The following is a 15,371-nucleotide window of genomic DNA, read 5'->3' on the forward strand; positions in this document are numbered from 1 at the left end:
ACGTGCGGCCCCTGCTTTATCTTGGTCGCGGTGAGTGAGTCCAAAGTACGCATCATAAGCTTACCTCAGAAACGGTGTTACACAGCATTCTGTCGAATAAACTCGTAGTACCCACAAGTGCAACAGGAACTGCCTGGGTGATTATTAAACTGACGTCTCTTCGTAGCCATAACGAAATGACATAATATCTGAAAGAAAAAAAGTAGAATATCATAAGCCTGTCGATATCATAAACATGTAAGTACCGAATCTAACCTTAAACATCTGAAATGAAAAACTTTCAACTCTATAAAAAAAAGAGCAAAATCAATTACAGATTTGAAAACAGCATATGAAAAACATAAAAACCAGTAAAAAATCTCATGCAAACTCCTGTGACCTCAGAAAAATTTGTTGACCAGTGTTTATGATTACCACAGCCTGAATCGAGTGATGCTATTCTGAACATGCTAATAATAGGCAACGAAATCATTCTGCCTGCTGTTCGATTCCTGGCTCCAACGCGTAATGCGAGAGCAGCGAGCAGTCGATACACATACACTCACGCACCCACACGCCGTGTGCCCCCTACCTCGGGTTTAGCTCAGGCGCACCTAAACGCGGCGCTGACGGGTATTGATGGCTGGCTAATTTAATTCATAGCGCGGAATCTGCGCGCGCCATCGGTCTCCATTAACGCAGATTTGCACCGCCACGCCACGGCCATGCCACACGGCCATTATTCGCGGATCCCAGTCCCGCCCCGCTTCCACATCGTGGAACCCCCTGTTCAGTTTTCCTCGAACGACATATGGCGCCCATCAATGCACGCTGCCAACCTTTCCCCTGATAGTGCAGTGGTATTCCTGCGCAGTGCCACGACTGAAAACCCAGATCATTATGACAACCTGCCTAATAGCCAGCCGGGCACGGCGGCCGAGCGGTTCTAGGCGCTTCAGTCCGGAACCGCGCGACTGCTACGGTCGCAGGTTCGAATCCTGCCTGCGGCATGGATGTATGTGATGTCCTTAGGTTAATTAGGTTTAAGTAGTTCAAAGTCTATGGGACTGATGACCTCAGATGTTAAGTCTCATAGTACTCAGAGTCATTTTTGAACCTAATAGCCGCTGCGTCCAACTTTGGCACGGATAACAAAATTGACGTGTCCTGGCATCGGAACAATGAGGCTTTAGTAGGTCGCTGGAGGAAACTGGCACCACATCTGCTCACACAAGACACAAAATTACCGTAAATCCTGGGAGGAGGCGACGAGCTCTGGCGTCATGTCCAATCACGTCTTAGATGTGTTTGATCGGATTCAGATCTAGGACATAAAATGTAACTCGTTACTGTGTTCTTCGAACCATTCGATTACACTCCTGGCCTTGTGACTGGCGCATTATCCTGCTGAAAAATTCCATTGGCGTCGGTAAACCTGATGGTCATGAAGGGACGTATGTGGTCTGCAACCAGTGTACGATGCTCCACGGCCTTCACAGTGCCTTGCGCGAACTCCACTGAATCCATGGACGCCCACGTGAATGTTCCCCCGAGCATAATGGAGCTGCCGCACGCTTCCCTCCGTCCGTAGTACAGTTGTCAAGGGAGTGTTTCGCTGGAAGACAACAAATTCGCGCCCTCTCATCGACATGATGAAAGTACCGAGACTCATCAGATCTCGCAACACCCTGCCAACACACCAACGTCCGGTGCCGATGGTCACGTGCCCATTTCAGTCGTAGTTGCCGATGTTGTGGTGTTAACATTGGCGTGCATGTGTCGTCGGCTGCGGACGTCCATCATTAAAGTCTGATGTCAGTTCCGCCACAGTCCACAAAGTCTGTAAGCGGTTTCGAATTAGTTTCGCCACGTTTTGAATACAATCAGCACAGTACTTCTCGATCACGCAACAAGTCGTTCAGGTTGCGAAATGCTCACGGAGAGCCTATAGGTCGTCAGAATCTGCCCTCGGTCAGACTCAGATCACACCTTCCCCATTCTATACACTTACAGCACCCTTTTAGTATATAAAGTTGCCACCCTTCCACCGTAAGAGTTCTTTTAAAAACAAGTTGCACTTTCGGTGGCAAATAATTTTTAATGAGAGTGTTTTGTACCATCTCCATTCCTCTTACTGGGTGCATAGTTTATGTGTTTGTGCGAGTTGTTAAAATTTTTAGTTTAAATTAATCTGGTGTGTTGCAGATTTGCACCAGTGTAGTCTTTCAGAGTTTGTTGTGAGCGGTCGTGACCACGGCCGTGTTAAAAGGGAGCGGCAAGGTTCTCAGCCCGAAAGCTCATACTACCAAATAAATAAATAAATTTCTTATTTCTGCCTCTGAATAAATTGTAACTTGATATTTAAAAGGTGCTTTCTGATTATAATTTTAAATCTGTTCAAAAGAAGAAAAGGTTTTTAGGAATAAAATTTCTATTTATTGAAAGAAAATAGTTTGTTTCGTCAGTTACCAATTGGCAACTACTTCCACGCTCACATAGTGTGATTAAATGTGTTAATGTTCCTGATGAATCGCTAATAAATAAAGTAAATTCTTTAAGAAAAGATTGTGAAAGAAAATTCACGGTTCACAGACACTGCAGAGGAACGCTAGTTGTTAACTACACGGAAAGAGAGACGCTCCCATGGCATGTTGGCGACTAAAAAAGGATTGAAATTATTCAAGGAAACGAAAAAGAGTATGAGTCGTTCTTTGTCGCGGATAGGACTACACCGTTAGCACGCCGTTTCCGGGATTCGGGGAGACGCGTAGGTCGCGGATGGAATCCGGCTGGCGGATTAACGAGAACGGCCTGTGTGTCTGCTAGCCTGCATGAGCATTTTGGCGGCTTCCCATATCTGACCAGGTCAAAAGACCGTGCACTCTCGTATGGGATAACACTACATGCACACAGATGAGATGGTCATAGGTTTCCCAGGTCAAAAACTAGAAGCGCTGGAACGGGCTACAAATTTCAAATAGAAACAGAGTCATTTGGGTATTTTCTATCGTTTATTAAGAATCACCTATACATGGCATTCCAAAAAGAATGACTCGATTTTTACGGTTATAATTACGAAACGTGGGATGTCCCTGTAAGGAAATCTGTGTTGTTTGAGTGGGCGTGGCCTAGAGTTTCAGAAAACCGCAGTTACATGTTAGTCGGTGCGTCTGGTCAGTCTGCAGTCAGTCGTAAGTAGGATGACGTCCGCTCAACAGAAGGTGTTTCATGTGCTGCAGTTTGCAGTGGGCGAGTCAGTGATTTCGGTCCAGCGTGCTTTTCGTCGGCGTTTCGACATTGAGCTGCCTGCACCGATAAACATTCGTGGTTCGTATCGCTGATTTGAAGGGACAGGGTACTTGTGCACAGGTAAGAGCCCTGGCCGACCTCGAACTTCTGAATTCGTAGTGGAAAGAATTTGGAAAATGTATGAGCGGAATCCACGGAAGCAAGCAAAGAACCGCCAATGACTCATACGGCTGTCTGGCTAATGTTATGGCTTCGTTTAGTGTATAAACAATGCAGACTACAAGTGCAAGCTCTTAGTGTTGTTCGTAAAAGGATCAGGTTGACTACATCAATGCTCTGCTACAGCACATGGGTAACATTTTTTCTGCGTGGAAGACATGGAAGACATTTTTACTGGAGTTAACTTTCAGTGATGAAGCCACATTTCTTGTTATCACTAAAGTAAACCGACATAACGTGCATATATGGAGGTGAAGTAACCTTCATTGGGTTCAAATAAATGACTTACGTAAAAAGCCTTTCACTGAAAAAACTACGATTCCTATACAGGCTCTTCCTCCATCTTACAGTCTTGCCTACCGTGTACCAAAGAGCAAGAAATTCACACCATAGCGGAAGATCGTACTTTACCAGCTGCTCTGGACATGGTACCTGTTATGATAGGTGGATCAGCTGCCAAGCCACTGGCAAGTACGCCACTGTCACACAACACTATTACTCGTCCAGTACTTGAAACGCCAACCGCACTGACGACGACGCTATTTTAGGAGCTAATGACTGTCAGTTTAGAGAGGAATGGAAGTCTGTGCCTTTGGATAATTTAAAGGAACTCAGTACTACGTTCTGGAATATTTTCCAGAATAAATTGATCAACACAGCTGGATGGAAGGTCCTTGCAGTGCAGAATGTCCATCAACATTTACCACTGAAGAAGAAGAGCAATTTCCAGACATTTCCTCAAATTGCAATCGAAGTTCGTTTCATCACCACTTCTTGAGCTATTAGGCTTTGTGAAGTAGGAATATCCGCAGGTGGGCAACAGAACATACGGGTTTTCATACCATTGCAACATCCTACTTAAGTGGGGTAGGTTTCCCAGCATCTGTCGTATGGACGGAATTGTTGTTTCTGTGGTCTCCAGTCCAGAGATTGGTTTGATGCAGCTGTCCATGCTACTCTATCCTGTGCAAGCTCCTTCATCTCCAAGGTCCTACTGCAACCTACATACTTCTAGATCTGCTTAGTGTATTCATCTGTCTCCCTCCTAGAATTTTACCCTCCACACGGCCCTCCAATACTTCATTGGTGATCCCTTGATGCCTCAGAACATGTCCTACCAACCGATCCCTTCTCCTAAAGCCAATTTGTGCCACAAATTCCTCTTCTCCCTTATTGTATTCAGTACCTCCTGATTAGTTTCCTTAGCTACCCATCTAATATTCAGCATCCTTCTGTAGCATTAGATTTCGAAAGCTTCTCTTCTTGTCTAAACTATTTATCGTCCATGTTTCACTTCCATACATGGCTACACTCCATACAAATACTCTCAGAAACTACTTCCTGACACTTAAATCTATACTCGATGTCAACAAATTTCTCTTCTTCAGAAACTCTTTTCTTGGCATTGCCAGTCTACATATTATATCACCTTCACTTCGACTTTCCTTCCCATATAGTACAACTCATCTACTAGTTTAAGTGTCTTGTTTCCTAATGTAATTCCCTGAGCGTCACCTGATTGAATTCGACTACATTCCATTATCGTTTTGCTTTTGTTGGTGTTCATCTTATATCCTCCATTCAAGACATTGTCCATTCCGTTCAACTGCTCTTCCAAGTCTTTTCCTGTCTCTAACATTTTCATCGGCAAACTTCATAGATTATATTCTTCTCCATGGATTTGAATTCCTACTCCAAATTTTTCTTTTGTTTCCTTTACTGCTTGCTCAATATACGGACTGAATAACATCGGGGAAAGGCTACAGCCGTGTCTCGCTCCATTCCAAACCACTGTTTCCCTTTCATGCCTCTCGGCTCTTATAACTGCCATCTGGTGTCTGTAAAAACTGTAAATAGCCTTTAGTTGTCTGTATTTCACCCTGCGACGTTCACAATCTGAAAGACTATAGTCCAGTCAACATTATGAAAAGCTTTCTTTAAGTCAACAGAAGCTATAAATGTAGGTTTGCCTTTCCATAATCTATCTACTAAGATAAGTCGTAGGGCCAGTATTGGGTCACGTGTTCCAACATTTCTACTGAATCCAAACTGATCTTCCGCGAGGTCGGCCTCTACCAGTTTTTCCATTCGTCTGTAAAGATATCGTGTTAGTATTTTGCAGCCGCTACTTAGGGGGGTTGGAACTTGAATAGTGGCAACTATTTATTCACACCCGATACAAAAGAGTTACATGTTTGCACCTGTTACTGCCCTACAAAGTAGTCACCAGCGTTGTGTAGAACCCGTCGCCAACGATGTGTAAGTCGTAGTATACCGTTAGCAGAACCTGTTCTGCTGATGGTGCAAATGGAACGGGCTACTGCCTGCCGAATCTCTGGAACAGTTGTGAAGCGAATGCCCGGGAAGTGGTTCCTTCAAAATGAAATCAAAGTCACAAGACTTAAGTCACCTGCTACCAGCTTTGCGAAAGAAGAGGCGACACTTTCTGCGCAGCCCACCCATCATTTTGCACAATGCGCGGGCGCATTCAGCGCAAGCTGTGGCTGCTCTGTTCGGTCGATGGGACTGGGAAGTACTGTACCATACACCATACTCCCCGGACTTAATTCCTTGTGACTTTGATTTGATTCCAAAGATAAAGGAACCACTTCGTGGCATTCGCTTCAGAACTGTTCCAGAGATTCGACAGGCGGTAGACCGCTCCATTCGCACCATCAACAGAACAGGCTATTTCTCCACTGTTCTACCCACGAGCAGGACGCGTGAAAAACAAACTCTTAACAGTGCTAGCTCTGATTTCTCTTAGTTTATTATGATTATCATTCCCCGCTGTTCAGGCGGCGCCAACAAAATATTTTCCCACTCTGAGGACAAAGATGGTGACAGAAATTTCATTAGAAGTCCTGGCGCAACAAAAATCGCATTTTCATAAATGACCACCAAGCCAATTAGCGTATCATATCCATGGCATTCTCCCCAGAATTTCGCAATAATACAAAACAAGCTGCTCTTCTCTGAACTTTTTCGATGTCCTCCGTCAGTCTGAGGTGGTCCCCAAACCGCATAGCAGTACTCCAGAAGGAGGCGGGCAAGGGTAGTGTAAGCAGCCTCTTTAGTAGACCTGCTGTGTTTCCTGAGTGTTCTGCCAATAAATCGAAGTCTTTCGTTTGCTTCCTCAACAACATTATCTATATGATGGTCTCAGTTTAAGTTGCTGGTAACAGTCATCTCTAAAGATTTTGTGGAATTTAGAGCATTTACATCTGTAGACTTTATCCTGTACGCAAAATCTAGTGGATTCCTCTTATTTCTCATGTGGAAGACTTCAGACCTTACACGACAGGTTTGCGCGACGTTGTTGCGATGTCAGACGCCTCGTCCAGCGATGCACCATGTTTGTGATCACTGCCAGGTCTCAGTATTCTGCAAGCGCCTATGAAGATATGCGATGCTCCGAATTTCCGTCGAAACTCAATGACGGATCACCCCCCCTCCCCCCCACCCCCCCTTGGAACGTACCTCCCTAACAGACGCCATTCTGATGGCTGAGTATAGCGCCGTCACATGTCGGACCTTCACGAAACAATAGTTTCTGAAACGGGAGTATTCCACGATGTCCCACAAGAACAAAATGAAATGATGATTTGGCATTGTCTGTCGGCGGGCCCCATCCGGTGAAGTTCGGCCGCCGAGTGCACGTCTTATTTGAGTCGACGCCACAATGGGCGACTTGCGTGCCGGTGATGAGGAAGGGATGATGATGAGGACAAGACAACACCCAGTTCACGAGCGAAGAAAATCTCCAACCCGGCCGGGTATCGAACCTGGGCTCGGCATGCGAGGCAAGCACTCAGCTAAGCAGGCGGACCTCCCACAACAAATTCGCATCTTTTGAACCGGAATTGGCCGAGGAAAAATGTGCTGTATTAATTATTGAACGCGCCTCATGCAAAGGATGCAATCAAAGCAAACATATGGTGTACGTTAACCAATTATGATGACACGTGCACACATCTTAGGTAAAATTACCTGCACATTTACGTAAAACCTATCAATTGAACATTTGAAGGCGTACCTTATTATGGTACAACATATGTAGAGGATCATATAGCCACCTTTCCTTGCTGTATGCCTCAATAAGCACGCTTTTACTTCCATTTATTCATTACATTTCTTTCATGAGAAACTCACCATGTAGCGGAGATGCTGAGCCGCAGATAGGCACAACAAAAAGACTGTCACAATATAAGCTTTCGGCCATCAAGGCCTTTGTCGAAAATGGACGGCAGACACACAAACACGCCCTCACCCAAGCGCAACTCACACTAGGCCCAAAGCTTATATTGTGACAGTCTTTTTGTTGTGCCTGTCTGCAACTCAACATCTCCGCTACATGGTAAGTAGCAACTTTTCTTTTCATAATATTGTTACATTCCATCCTGGATTATCCATTGTTTGATTCCATAAGAGGTTCTAGGCGCTTACGGAACTACGCGGCTGCTACGGTCGCATGTTCGAATCCTGCCTAGGGCATGGACACGTGTGATGGATGACCTTACGTGAGTTAGGTTTTAATAGTTCTAAGTGTATGGGACTGATGACCTCAGGAGTTAAGTTCCATAGTGCTTAGAGACACTTGAACCATTTGATTCCATAAGAAACGATCATTCGATATAGAGAAATTGTAATGGCAATACGAAAAAACGAATTGTTATTTCTTAAAAAATGTCATAGTCACCGTTGACTGTATAAAATATTTATTATTTTATACAGTCAACGGCGACTATGATGTCTTTTAAGAAATATTATATGACCGTGAATCCCAACGATGAGAATTTAATCGAATTGTTATTTGCTTTATTACTATGAAGTACCTTGCGCAATATCCAAATGAATTCTCAAGGTCTCACGTGTTTCCATTCTGTCGACCACAAGAGACAACAACAACCAGAGAGGCTCTAACATTCTGCGTGGTGTCTGTTTGTTCTAAGTCGTGTGTCCCTACCACTTTTGCGCAACGACGCTCTGAGCGTGTTTTTTAGGGAATTGACTAGTTTGAACCTGGGACCTGTTGTTGGTAAGGAGACGCCAGACCAACATGTCATGTAGAGTTCAAAAGAGTTCAGTGAGACTAGCGATGATAGAATCAAATACTTAATGATTTCAGCGTCAGCTCCTTTGCACTCCCTGTAAAAAGAATCTTAATACTAACTAAATTTAGTGGAAGGGGTTCAAGGATTTCCTATTTTTAGTTAGCTGGTAAAATAACGTCGAAATAGCAGTTAAGTTTACCACTGGAATTTTTATTCTACTCACTAAACATTGTTTATAAATTGCACTATTGATAAAAGGAAATATTTTAATACAGGATGATAAAAACCAACTGCGTTCAACAAAAATGTGAACGAATATTCCCTGAATGGGTTTCCAAGTTCTACAATGGATCGAAGATGACCTATGCCATACCACATCCATAATCTAGGTTTAAATTAAGTTTCGTAAAAGAGGAAACTATCAAAAATGGTCTACAGAGACTCTCAGTTATCTTTAATTACTTATTTAACTTGTCGTAAATTACAGTGGCTGATGTGGCTTCTCAGTAATTATATAACAGAAAAATCATCGCGCTTCAGTTTTTAACTTCTAATAGCAAATGTGAATACCACGAAATTTAATTAACGATCGACACTAGTATTACGCAAAAAGGGGATGTAACAGATGAGACTTCTATAGTTCTGAGTGGAGCATCGCGTGCGTTCATTACCTTGTCGGTGATTAGTCAGCGTCAGGGGGCGGCGGGCGGCGCAGCTCCACACCCCTCGCCATCTCGGAAGCAACCCCCTCTAACTTCTCCTTACTACAATTTATCGAAGTTGGTTTAAGAAAAGCTATCTGGCTGTGTTTTCAACTGAACAATCAGGGTCTCAATGTTAACCTTAAGCTCCGCATACAAAAATTCTGTCTATCCTATGAGAAACGTTATACTTTTCCTGGTGGGGCAATGTTTTTAACGTTTGCAACGTAAAAGAGACGCGTATAGTCTCACACTAAACCTTGCAGCTGGTGTGGCCCTTCTAGTGTTATCGTAAGATCTATACTGTTCTTCTGGAGGGCTCTATCTTGTACCATGGGCTGGGGGGGGGGGGGGGGGGGTGGTCTTGGCGGTCGGCCGGCGATGTCGGTGTCCGTCCCTTATCGTAGGGCCTTCTAGCTTAACACGGTTCTACTCTCAGCTTCTGTTCTCGTTTCTCCCCTCGGAAATGCGTCTGTTTCACGGTGGGAAGGTATGACATGCATTTAGGCGTTTTTGTGTTAGTCTGTGGTATTCCATTTGCTCACTCGTTGATCGTATTACTTTGGTTAATTTAATGTCAGGATTCTATCGGAGCTATGTGACATACTGCAGGATTTGCTATCATGTCAGGGTTTTCATGGAAGTTGTTGGGTTTGCCTGACACCTTACAAGGCCGCTCGAAATGCTGCATTCTATGCATGCGCGAATACATCTCTTCCATTGCGCATGCTGATATCCATGCCTGAATGGAGCTAGGGTTACCATATTTCCAAATGAAGGTTTCGGGGGTCGGGGGAGGAGGGAGAGAGAATGAAACTACTACAGACAATCTTCATGTGAAGTACATTGTCTTACTTTTTTAGAAAAACGTATTTCTCATATGCTTGACATTGTTAAGTAACAAAATGTTGTATCTGTTATCACAGTACTGAGAATCAGTAAGATAGCTAACAAATTTCTTACACATTGTACAGAAAGTCTATATCTGTCATCGGTCCCATGTGTAATTAATAAGGGCAATATTCTTTCCACCGCTACGTTGTGAGCAGGAATTGCAAAAAAGTCTCACACAACACGTGAATAGTCATCTTCACAACGACTGTTAATGAAACTACACGATCAGGTCAAAGTGCCACGACAGTCCATGATCGCCTGCAGAGCTGTCCACCTGCTATCATCTCTGCCAATTTATGCCCACTTTCAGTATCAGTCCGCCATATGACACATGACACCACAGAACAACAATTTGACAAGGAAGTCCAAAAATCGTATTCCTTTATTGTTTTATAAATTTACAATTTAAAACCTGATGAAATTCGAAAAACAAAACGGTTTATTGGGTAACCCTAAAGAGAAGCCGGCTGGTGTGGCCGAACGGTTCTAGGCGCTACAGTCTGGAACCGCGCGACCGCTACTGTCGTAGGCTCGAATCCTGCCTAGGGCATGGATGTGAGTGATGTCCTTAGGTTTAAGTAGTTCTAAGTTCTAGGGGACTGATGACCTTAGAAGTTAAGTCCCTTAATGCTCAGAGCCAGCCTACAGAGAACAGTTACTATTTCTCCCTGGCCGATTTGTGAAAATCGCAGTTTCACCTTGTTGTTCTGGCTGAAGAGCCAACACCGTGTTACAAGAGGAGGCCGAAATGCACGCGTTTTAGCTCACGCAGGCTGGCGTGAGGAGGGAAGAACTATACTGATGTGAGGTCTGGAACATGACAAGGAATGAGAATTCGGAATACTTTAATCCATTCATGATGAACGTCGCTCTTGGTAAATTATTCACAATATTATCTGTTCAGAATAGTAACTGAATATGGCGCCTTGCTAGGTCGTAGCAAATGACGCAGCTGAAGGCTATGCTAACCTGTCGTCTCGGCAAATGAGAGCGTATTTTGTCAGTGAACCATCGCTAGCAAAGTCGGTTGTACAACTGGGGCGAGTGCTAGGAAGTCTCTAGACCTGCCGTGTGGCGGCGCTCGGTCTGCAATCACTGATAGTGGCGACACGCGGGACGTGACGTGGCTCGTGTAATACCGGCGATACACAATTTTTAGCATGTAGTTAGTGTTGTGTCTAGACAAAACAGCCTAGACACAATGAGAGGAAGCCGAAAGGCACGCGCTTAAACTCACGCAGGCTGGCGTGAGGTCTGAAACAGGATACGTAATGAATGCTATAAAGAAAAGTACGTAGCTTCTGGAATACTTAACTTTAATCCACATTTGTAGAACATCGCTCTTGATGATACATTAATAGAATCTCAATATCAATTGAATACGGCGCCTTGCTAGGTCGTAGCAAATGTAGCTGAAGGCTATGCTAACTATCGTCTCGGCAAATGAGAGCGTATTTGTCAGTAAGCCATCTCAGGCAAAGTCGGCTTTACAACTGGGGCGAGTGCCAGTACGTCTCTCTAGACCTGCCGTGTGGTGGCGCTCGGTCTGCTATCACTGACAGTGGCGACACGCGGGTCCGACGTATACCAACGGACCGCGGCCGATTTAAAGGCTACCACGTAGCAAGTGTGGTGTCTGGCGGTGACACCACAGTTAGTAGCCCTTGTAAACGTGCCTTTTCGCACGTCGGCCCTCAGGGCACCGAGAGAGGTAGGCCGGCTGCGAGCTCGGGCCTCGCTGCGCTATCGACCTGCCGGTGCGACCCGGCGGCGCTGTCCGCCAGAGAGAGGCTGCTGGCACGTGGTCGCAGGGTCGGGCAGCCGCAGCCCGCGTTGACAGAGCTGTTGACCCGGCCGCAGCAGGCAGCAAACAGAGCTCGCAGCAGCGCGAACGACACACGCGGTCCACACACTGCCACACACGGTCCGCTGCTCCCATCGCCCCGGACGGGCTGCCCGCTGTGTGTGCGAGGTCTGCGTCCGAGAGCGGCAGTGCGGGCTGTATACATCGCAGGATGCTGAAACATGTTTAGTGTTTGAGCCGTGGTAAAAATTGCTGCAGTCGCCCTCCGTTTCTGGCGGTGGCACCGCTGTGGCAATCGCTGCTTCGGTGTCTCCCTCTGGTGGGAAATGGGAAAGGTTGCCTGTTCACGTACATTTAAGGGGCGCTATGAGCTCGCCAGTCGGTCAGTCTGGGTCAGTCTCTCGTCCCCAGCTTGCTAGTCTGTCTCTCGACCGTATTTGTTAGGCAGTTAGTGTCTGTCTGTCGTTCGGAGTGCTGGTATATCTGTCGTTCGGATCAACCTTTAAAGCCGGCAAAATGAGAGTCTTTCCAATCCGGCAATAAGAGAACTCAGCGAGTGGTCGCCCGGTAGGGGCTTAGTTCCTGCATCTGAGTCTGCGCGTTAGGCCGCCAGTCTGCTCGAGTTTGCGCAGGCAATGGTCATTGGCGGTTGGATCGATCGGTTGGTCGGTCGAGCACTGAGACACAAGATGACTTGTCCGTCTTGAGAGTCGGCGCGTGTGAGGTCGCCACGTGAGTCCAGTGGGCCGCGAGGGGTAGTGGCTTCGAGGCTGACACGAGAGCAACAGGACTCAACCCACGACATCAGTCTGGGCGGGACGAGCTGCGACGCCGTGAGACGGGAGATCGGCGCGCCTTCCTGCGTCCGCTGAAGCTGCTGCAGCGGACGGCTCGGGAGAGCGGTTTGGGGGTGCTGCGCCAGGTCTTCTCCAGAAATCGCATTTTACTAGAAGTGATTGGTGATATCTTGTTTGATTTACTCTTGTTAAAGTCTACTTCTTTTCTTGGTGAGGTCACCAGCCGTTTGCTTTGGGGTCGTCCCACCATTCTTCTCCGTTTGCCCATCCGCGGGAAAGTGGTTGTTTATAAATTGGGTGGTCCGTTTTTCCATTGTGGAGGAGGGGCGAGTTAGAGCAACCTGCGGTTTGGGTTGTTCGGTAATCTCCCTATCAATCTACCATACGTTAGTAGCTGCCTCTGTCTTGTTTGTCGGATTTGGTGTATTAACGAATTAATTGCTTGGAGTGTAACGGCCTAATACCTGAAATATGTTTTGATCTTCGGAAACTTTGATATTATTGCCTATGATCTTGAGAGGTGATTGTGTACTGTAGAGCATCTTAACTATTGTTTGGCCAACCTTGTAGAATTTTATATAAGTTTGCATTTCATTGGCTTTCATTTAAATGATCGTTTTAGTATATAAAGTTGCCACCCTTTCACCGTAAGACTTTTCTTAGAAGTTAAAATCAAGCTGCACCTTCAGTGGCAATGTTAATATTTTGTTAGTGTTTTGTACCATTTCCATCCCTTCTACGGGGGGGGGGGTGCATAGTTTGTGTGCTTGTGTAAATTGTTAAAACTCTTAGTTTAAAGTAATATGTTGTGTTGCAGATTTGCACCAGTGTAATCTTTCAGAGGCTGTTGTGAGCGGTCGTAACTATTGCCGTGTCAAAAGGGAGCGGCAAAGTTCTCTGCCCGAAAGCTCATACAGTCAAAACTTGTTTCTTTCTGCCTCTGAATAAATTATAACTTGACATTTAGAGGGTTCTTTCAGATTGTAATTTTAAATCTGTTTCTTTTAAAAAAAATACTTTTAGGCACTATTAAAGTGAATAAAATTCCCGTTTGTTAAAAGGAATTTGGTTGTGATTTCATCAGTTACTCCCTGGCAACTGCTTCCACGCTTACATAGTGTGATTAAATGTGTTAATGTTCTTGATGAATCGCTAGTAAATAAAATAAATTCTTAAGAATATTCTTTGAAAATAAATCACGGTTATCAGCCAGAACATTGCGACAACCTAACTGATCGCCAGTGTGACCAGCTTTGGTACGGATAACAGCGGCAACACGTCCTGGCGTGGAAGCAATAAGAGGCCTCGATAGGTCGCCGCAGGGAGATGGCACCACATCTCCACATACAAGTCAGCCAATCCCCCTAAGTTCCGGGGAGGGGGAGAATGTTCTAAGACGCCACGTCAAATCACATCCCAAATGTATTCGATCGGTTTCAGATCTGACGACTTGGGGGGAGGGGGGGGGGGGGCAGCACACGTCACTGTCTTCATCGAACTGTTGCATGACGCCGCCCTTGTGAGATGGCGCATCATCTTGTTGAAAAATGCCACTGTCTTCGGGAAACGTGAGGGCAACGGCCTTGCCGCAGTGGATACACCGGTTCCCGTGAGAGCACCGAAGTTAAGAGCTGTCGGGCGTGGTCGGCACTTGGACGGGTGACCATCCAGGCCGCGATGCGCTGTTGCCACTTTTCGGGCTGCACTCAGCCTCGTGATGTCAACTGAGGAGCTACTCGACCGAATAGTAGCGGCTTCGGTCAAGAATACCATCATAACGACCGGGAGAGCGGTGTGCTGACCCCACGCCCCTCCTATCCGCATCCTCTACTGAGGATGACACGGCGGTCGGATGGTGCCGGTAGGCCACTCGTGGCCTGACGACGGAGTGCTTTAGTGTCGGGAAACGTGATCGTCATGAAGGGCTGTATGTGGTCTGCAACCAGTGTACGATTCTCTCGGCCGTTATTGTACCTTGCACGAGCTCCACTGGACCCACCCAGAGCATGATGGAACCGCAACCACCTTGTCTCCATCTCACAGTGCGGGTGTCAAGGAGCTGTTCCTTGGGAGACGACGCATCCGCGCCGTCCCATCGGCGCGATGAAGAAGGTATCGGGAACCGTCAGACCACGCAACTCTTTGCCACTGTGCCAAGGTCCAGTGTCAATAGTCATGTCCCCAAAATGGTTCAAATGGTTCAAATGGCTCTGAGCACTATGGGACTCAACTGCTGTGGTTATCAGTCCCCTAGAACTTAGAACTACTTAAACCTACCTAACCTAAGGACATCACACACATCCATGCCCGAGGCAGGATTCGAACCTGCGACCGTAGCAGTCGCACAGTTCCGGACTGCGCGCCTAGAACCGCGAGACCACCGCGGCCGGCAGTCATGTCCCCATTTCAGTTGTAGTTACCGGTGTCGTGGTGTTGAAATTCACCCTTACGTGAGTTGTCGGCGGTGCAGAGCCATTGTTAGGAGAGCTGAGTGCAGACACCCTTGTACTTTGCCCAGCGTTAAAGTCTGATGTTAGTTCCGCCACAGTTCGCCGCCTGTTTTACCAGTCTACCCTGCCTACGACGTCTGTAATGAAGGGTAGCCGCCCTGCCCCAAAACGTCTGGACCTGGTTCCATCTCGGTTTCGCCAGTTGTTGAAGACACTCACAACAG

Source organism: Schistocerca nitens, chromosome 9, assembly GCF_023898315.1.
Source record: "Schistocerca nitens isolate TAMUIC-IGC-003100 chromosome 9, iqSchNite1.1, whole genome shotgun sequence".
NCBI lineage: Eukaryota > Metazoa > Arthropoda > Insecta > Orthoptera > Acrididae > Schistocerca > Schistocerca nitens.